Here is an 8,150-nt window from a genome sequence, read left to right as displayed (position 1 = left end):
CTCCTAACACTAACCCTAACTCTACCCAACTTCCCCAACCCTAAACTAAACCCTATCCCTATCCCTTACAACCTACCTCCTTCCCCTAACCCTACCTCCTACCCCTTCCCCATACCCGCACCCCCTACAACTATCCCTTTTCCCTAACCATACCTCCTACACCTTCCCCATACCCACACCCCCTACAACTACCCCCTACCCTATCCCTTACAACCTACCCCCTTCCCCTAACCCTACCCCTTCCCCATACCCGCACCCCCTACCACTATCCCTACCCTATCCCTTACAACCTACCCACTTCCCCTAACCCTACCTCCTACCCCTTCCCCATCCCCGCACCCCCTACCACTACCCCCTACCCTACCCCTTACCACAACCCCTACCCTTACCCCCTTCCACTACCCCCTTTCTCCTACCCCCTTCCCCTCCCCCTCCTTCCCCTAGGTTAGGGGTAGGAAGGGGAAAGGGAAGGGGGAGGGGAAGGGGAGGAGGAGAAAGGGAGGGGAAGGGGGAGGGTTAGGGGAGGGGATGGGGGAGGGGAAGGGGAGGGGGAAAGGGGAAGGGAAGGGCGGAGGGGAAGAGGGAGGTGAAGAGTGGAGGGCTGGGGTTAGGGCATAGGTGTGAGGGCAGGGGAAGGGGAAGATGTGCGGGAGGGGGTTGGGATGGAGGAGGGGTAGAGGAGAAGAGGGGAAGTGGGTGAAGGGACATGGAAGAGGCAGGGAATGGGGTTGGCAGGGCCAGAGGGATACGACGGGGAGGGGTTCAGGCCATCATGATGTTGTCCGTCCTCTGTTCAGCTGGGATGCGAGGTTCTTCTGGACTCGTGTCTTGTCTCTGAGATCGCTCCTTCTCCTGGGAAGAGAAATACGAGTGATAGAGATACTGTCTCTGAGGCCTGAACACAATGACTTTGGAGGGTCCCAACACTTCCCCCATCATCCCCCCTACCCCTGAACCCTCCCCTCCCTCACACCAGTACTCTCCATTTTTCTTGAATTCCTGTCCATATTAAAATCATTTTCATGTCTTTTTTGGACAAGCCTCCGCTACTACCCCGACAATGCATTCCAGCCACCCACTACATTCTGTGTGAATAAAATGTACCCCTCACGTCTTGCCTAAATTTCCCTCAGCTCACCTTATTTAGACGTCCTCTGGTATTCTCGCCCCAGGAATGCACACAATATTCCAAGTGTGGTCTGACGAGAATTTTATACATCTGCAACGATACCTCTCGGTTTTTGAACTCAATCCCCTGACTCCTGAAGGCCAGCACACAATACACCATCTTAAACTCCCTCTCAATTTGCACAGCAACAATGAGTGATATATGGAGCAGGATCTAAATATTTCTCTGTCCTGCACACTGTTCATAATCCTGCCATTAACCAAGTGCTCTGCCCACACATTCTTGTAATCCGCATTCAATGAAGATATTGGTCTATATGAAGCTACTTTTAATGGGGCTCCAACCTTCTTTGGAATAACTGTTATTCGTGCCCTTGAAAATTACTCTGGAAATAAACCTGGACCAGTTGCTTATTTAAGTACATCTGATTTACAGGATTGAACTCCATCTGTCACTTCTCTGCAAACTGGATGACCTACGACAACCTTCTACACTGTCTACAACATCTCTACCTCTGTGTGATCCCCTGACGTACCCACCCTTCCACTCCAATCATCATTCATAAAAATCACAAAGAGCAGGGGTCCCAGAGCAGATCCCTTTGGAGCGCCACTAGTCATTGTTCCATCTACTACTACCCTCTGTTTTCTGCAGACAAGCCAATTCTGAATCCACACAGCCAAGGCTCCATGGATCCCATGCCTCCAGACATTCTGAATGAGGCCTCCGTGGGGATCTTGTCAAGCACCTTACTAAAATCCTCGTGCAGCACATACAGACCTTGACCTTCATCTATCTCCTTTGACACCTCCTCTAAAAACTCAATTTGACTCGTGAAGCAGGACCTGCTCCTCACAAAACTATCCATGAGTTTGCCCAGCATGTTTGGGCATTGCCCTCGGCCCCAGAATCTGCAGACTTCCTGGCGAGTCCCTCCCTTACCCCTTCCCAGAGCTTCCGCATCCATTAGAACATCAAGCATTGCTGCCCAGTACAGGCCCTTTGGCCCATAAAGGCTGTACTGACCTTTGTAAATGTTCTCCACAACCTTTACCTGTACCACACCCATAGGAACATAGGAAGTGGGAACAGGAATAGGACAAAAATGGCCTATCGAGCCTGCTCCGCCATTCAATACGATCATGGCTGATCTAATTTATGACCAAACTCGACCTACCCTGCCTTCTCGCCATATCCCCAAATTCCTCTATCATGTAAAAATTCTGTTCCCTTACATCCACATGCTCGTCTCAGAGACTTTTATATGTACCTATTCTACCAACCGCTACCACTTTCTCCGGTGACGCATTCAAAGCTCTCACAACTCTCTGCATAAAAAAAATCTCCCCTCACCTGAAGCGGATGCTCTCTGAGATTTGCACCTGACACTTTAGGAAAGGTTTCTGGCTGTTCATTCCATCTAAGGCCCCCACAATCTTATTTAGAATAAGTTATTAAGCTGTGGAAGGGGCAAGTTGGGAGAGGGAGGAGGGGAGAGAGCTGGTGGGGGAGGGGTGAGAGCTGGTGGGGAGGGGACAAGGCCGTGTTGTGGAGAGGGATCAGGACCGCGTTGAGGTGGTGAACGGACAGACATGGGTGGATCTACCTGCCGAAATAAAGGAGCAATAAGAAGGCCATCTCGGGATCTACCAGCATCTTCTGGGGCTTGATGTCTCAATGGAAAACCCCCTGAGGATGGAAGTAGGCCATGCTCTGCTACAGCTGGTACATGAACATCTGGCAACACAACGATATAACATGACCCACTCTGCCTCCACACTGGCCGGGTCTATATCCTGAGGGTAAGGGGAGGTGGGTGAAGGGCCCCTCCCTGCCAATCAACATCCATCCTCATCATCCTCTCCACCCCTCTCCCCTCACTACCCTTTCTCTCCTCACCAATACCCATTGAGACCCTCATGCACCCTTCATCGATATCCAGTCCCCAGCGAGACTCAGCCAGTAAACTCCTTCATATCCTCCAACCCCACCATCCAAGCTTGCCCCAGTGGACAACTTGACCACCCAGACCCACAACCACCTTGATGTAGATCATGGGAATGGGCTGCTTGGCCTTGTTGAAGTGCTGGACCATGCATTGAACCGTCTTGGGAACATAGTCCAGACCCAGATTCAAATAAACCTGCTCTTCCTCTTGGACACAATACAAACATGTCAGCTGGATTTACCCTCCAAAACCCCTGCCTCTCCCAACAGGAGTGCCAGCCCCTCCTGCTCTCTGTAGGCCTGATGCCCCCACTGCTCAACACAACATGGCATGAATCCAACGGCTCAGCGAGCAGAGCGTCAACAGGCCGTAGTGGACCCGTCCGCTGCCCCATCATTCGGCTTCTGGTGAGTCTGCACAAAATGTGCAGCTCTGACCGCCCTCCCTCGTGAGGCAAGGATTCACCGGGGGAGAAAAACCATTGACGTTTCGAGATGAGAAATGTTTGCAGCTGGGTGTTGGCTGGGGTCGAACATGTGGAGGCTAAGTTGTTGGGACGATTCAGAGCAGGCGTTGATTTGGAAGCGCACCAAAAGGTGCCAAAAGTGAGTTATGGGGGGAAAGTACATTCGTGAAATGAATTGGGGAAACAGACTGGAGGGGCTGAGTGGCCGAATTTGGCGACCTTGTCTTGTGGTCTTGGCTGCTGCTGTCTGGAGTTGAAATGGCAAGAGGTCATGAGTTAATGGGTGAGGAGCAGGGCAGCCAACGTCAAAGAGTCAGCACTGGTCAGAGGGGCAGGATGGAGGCAACAGAGAGGCTGCAGCGAGACAGATCGATTGAAGGAATGGGGAAGGTAGCAGCAAATGATATGCATCAGAGTGAGGGTGGGGTGGGTGCAGGTGGATCTTACCTTGACTACAGAGGAGAAGTTGAGAAGAGGGACAATGATGGTGTGATCCAACTTTCGCACGATCTGCAGTTTGCGGTTCTATGGCGAGAGAAGAACATCAGCAAGGCTGGGAGATGGGTCGGGGCCCTGAGGGGCATCTTGTCCAAGTTGAGGGGGGAGGCGGGGAGGAGATTTGTCAAGAGGTCAGAGGTGGGGAACTCCAAGGGAGGCCGAAGTGGGGGACTTTTCGAGAGTCAGTGGGGGGGACTTTTCGTGTAGCTGGAGTGGGGACTTGTCAGGGGGTTCAATGAAGTATCATTTCAGTTTTTATGATTGTTTTCCCAGCTTCTACTAAACAATGAATTTGCAGAAAATCTTTGATATTTGCCAGGTGTGTGTGTGTGTGTGTGTGTGTGTGTGTGTGTGTGTGTGTGTGTGTGTGTGTGTGTGTGTGTGTGTGTGTGTGTGAGTGTGTGTGTGTGTGTGGGGTGGGGGGTTGTGTGTGGGGAGGGGGGCTGCTGTTGTGGGTTTGTGTGACTTTCTCTGTTTCCAAACCCCATGGCTGCTTTGGTCTCTGTCAGATGCTCCTCTTTCCACCCACCCTTCAAAAATGTGTTTGGGGTGTTTGTCAATTGGGTGTAATTGTGTGAAACGGGCTCATGTGTCGCAAGGGCCTGTGAACGTGCTGTAGGCCCTAAATTTAAATATCAGGGTTTTTCATTTCCACACAACTGCTCCTCCACCTCACCTTGAATCTCTTGTCTTGCAAGATCTTCTTGATGGCAATCAGCTCTCCGGAGTCCACCAGCCTTGCCTGGTACACCACACCGAAAGATCCATTGTCGATGATTTTAACATCTGTGCAGGACACCACCTTGGGGACGTTGGGTCCATGACACGGTGTGGCCACCTCTGTTGTGACCTTATTGCCATGTCCTCTGGGGCAGGAGCAGCAGCATTTACACACCCAGAGGGTACACAACAGGTCATTTATCACAACCCAGCCTTGCTGTCCAAGTTAGTCTCTACCCCTCCCTCTAACTCCCTTCCAAGGGTCACCTAAATGTCAGAATTGATCCTCTGGTGGTTCGTTCCAGCTTCTCTCAGTAGAAATATTGCCACCCCAGGTCCCTCTTTGATCCCTCTCCTCAGACTGTCTATAACCCTCCCTCCATGAGACGATCGGGTCATCCTTGACCTTCAGCACGTCCCGGGGAGATGAAGCACTCTGAACCCCACCACGGGTTTACCAGAAGCCCTCCACATTCCTAGAATCTCAGCAACACCGTGATCTTCCATGATGCAAGCGAGACCTCGTCGCCTGAGGGAGCAGGTGGTGCGGAGAGAGCCCCACGCTTCACCGCTCAACTCTGTTGGGTCCGCCGCAGCAGAAACACTTTCTAGCACCCTGATCCAGGTCCACTGGGGGAAAGAATCCTATCCCAGTTGGGGGGGTGTGGGGGTGTATGCAAGGGTGGAAGGGATCTTGTAACCCGGGGGGGGAGGGGGTGGGTGGAGGAGCGGTCCTGTCTCTCAGTGGACAGATCCCATTCCAGGTGGAGGGGGAGCTCTGTCCCATTTCTGTTGAAAGGTCTGCCTTCCATCCCCCTCGCAACTTCTCTTCTCCCTCAGACACCTCACACTCTCCCCTGCCCCAAATCCTCTACCACACTCTCATCCCCCACCCAACACCACCCCCATGGTTTCCCCAGTGCTTTCCGTCCCCTCGCACCCCATCCCCCCAGCTCAACCCTATGTCCCCTATCTCTGATCCAATCTCCCTTGACATTAGCCTGTGGTGCTACCCCGTTCCTTTGTTCTCCCCTCCTGTCCTACAGACCCCATCCCTTTATCCCCTCACATGCCATTGTTCTCCCCTCCACAGTCCCCTCCAGCTGCCTCATAAAGTGCCCTGCACTCAGGATGTGGAGAGGGGATTAAATGTAGCCTCCATTCTCTCCGCCCACACTGGGTAAAGGATGGTGCCAGAGGAGTCTCTGTCCCAGTAGGGGAGCATGTAACAGGCTCTTTATCTCACCCATGGGTGCAGGGTGCTTCCAAACACAACCCTGTTGATCAGAGGGTCCCTGGGATGAGACAGCGTCCTACTCCGACACGTGGGCCAGAATCCCCTTCCAGGAGAGGCATCTTTCTTTTCTTGCTGTGCCATGGCACGACTCAGCTATGGCTGCCCCATGCAGTGACATCATCACCCCCTCTGTGTCATCATCTCCCCCCTCTGTGACACCTCCCCTCTCTGTGACACCCCTAGTGTAATGGGCAGGGACATCCAACCATTTAAATCCTCCTCAATTTCCCCAAGCAAGGGGAGAATAATTCAGCTGGTCTAAATTACTCGTTGTTATCTATTCTAACTCCTAGATATTTGATCCCATTTTGCCGCCACATTTGTTGACTATTTTCTTGACATTGGCTCTAATCCCCCTTCCTAAGTGACATGATTTTGCACATATCCCAAAAGAACTTATACCCAGAGATGTCCCCATAGTCCTCCAGGGTGGAGCACCTGAGTGTGGGCAATGAGTGTGTTGGGTCTGTCAGATATATCAGAACAACTTCTGCAAATAAATTGATTTCATGCTCTTCCTGGCCTGTTCTGAAACCTTTAATGCCTGAATCCTGGCAAATGGCCTCAGCTAATCGCTCCATGGCCAGTACAAACTCACTCACTGGGAGTGTGGGGGAGGAGTCAGACCTTGATTGGCATGCCTGTTGGCTTCCTCTGTCCCTCTCATCTCGACATCAGTGGCTCAGGTTGGGGGAGTCTGCGCTGCCTCCTGCAGTGCACAGCAGCGCTGCTGGACCACCTTTATCTCCTTATTTTCCTGGGCCCTCTCCAAATCTTTCCTTTCTATGATCTCACATTGGTTTCTCAGGAGAAACACTGGCAGCCAAAAGGCACCCTCTGATTCCCCTTAGATTTTGGGAACCCCGACTTCTTGAAGTGGGACCACACGTGGTGACCTATTTTCTCAAGATGTGGATCCAGGAGCTTGGACCAGTCTACCAGTTTGCCGTGGTCCGCCAGCATGCTTGCCAAGCTCCCGAACCCTGCACTCTCGTCAGTCCACCCGCAGATCTTGTTCTCCCTGCCTGCACTCGATTTCCTGCCCCAATTCCAAAGCATCTCCACTGCAGCTGTGTTCAGTCGGAACTCGAAGGACCCTGCTCACTGCACCAATTATTATGTGTGTGAAACTGATTCGAGGGGTCCCAAGGGTGGCGAATTTGAACACAGTTGTCTTTTATTGACACATGTAGTGAAGTCGCATGAGGAGTAAAAGACACACACAGACACAAACTCGTCGGATTAATCGATACACTTGCAACCACTCGTGGATAGAAGACTTGACAATCAACTTGTCACATATGATACCTTGAACAGGTCATTCATTCACTCATTGATCTTGGATGCCTGTGGGTGGTAGGGGATATGCAGGTGGCCCCAAATACTTGGCATCACCACCCATTGCTGGTCGGACGTTATCCGATAGGGTATTCCACATATGGAGCACGCTAAAATGGTGCTTGGTCGGCCCGCTGGCAGGACATCTGAGTATGTGCTGACCATCGTGAGAACATATCACTTTTTATTTTGGCAGGGGAGAGGCCTGATATGGTCAATTTATCAGACTTGGTCAGCTCCCGAACCCCAGCGAATGCGGCCCTTGGTTTTAATTGCTGACAAATAGGGCATTTGGCCATCACAGTTCTTGCAACATCATGAGACCCCCAGATCCTCTGTCCATCATAGTGCCCCCATATGCCCACATTTATGATGCACCAATGCTGCCAAGGCTCCGGGGTCTCTCTGCTTGGGGAAAAAAGTGGCAGAGCATATTTGAGCAGCTCAGTCCACAGTGGCATCGCGTCAGCTTCAGCGGTTTTCCTGGAGGTGTGTCCATCCACGTGGTGGACCCTGACTATTCTTTTGTTGTTCCACCTCTCAGAAGATCTGCCAGTGCTGTTGTCCTCAGAGCAGGCAGCCATGGATCTGCCTCCCTGTCTCCTGACGCCGACCCATCCACACTGACGTGCTGTTTGGCACAGCCCAGAAATCCTGTTGCACTGATCGGAAAAGAGGCTCCTGCGCCCGCCTGGTTGTCCCTTTTCGGATCAGTGCCACAGCTGCCAGCTTGGACAGTTGGCTCTCCCCTCCA

At 52.1% G+C, this 8,150-nt stretch overlaps 1 long non-coding RNA gene across 1 annotated transcript; it reads right to left on the bottom strand.

The window, feature by feature from the left end:
• Positions 1–398: 398 nt before the first annotated feature.
• LOC138750696 (uncharacterized) lies at positions 399–5,630 on the bottom strand. The gene is made up of 3 exons (XR_011349475.1): positions 4,718–5,630; positions 3,991–4,068; positions 399–852 (listed from the first exon to the last, which is right to left on the bottom strand). It is a non-coding gene; the product is annotated as an uncharacterized lncRNA (long non-coding RNA).
• Positions 5,631–8,150: the final 2,520 nt, after the last annotated feature.

Source organism: Narcine bancroftii, unplaced genomic scaffold (assembly GCF_036971445.1).
Source record: "Narcine bancroftii isolate sNarBan1 unplaced genomic scaffold, sNarBan1.hap1 Scaffold_230, whole genome shotgun sequence".
NCBI classification, from domain to species: domain Eukaryota; kingdom Metazoa; phylum Chordata; class Chondrichthyes; order Torpediniformes; family Narcinidae; genus Narcine; species Narcine bancroftii.
This window is presented reverse-complemented; position numbering and strand designations above follow the sequence as displayed.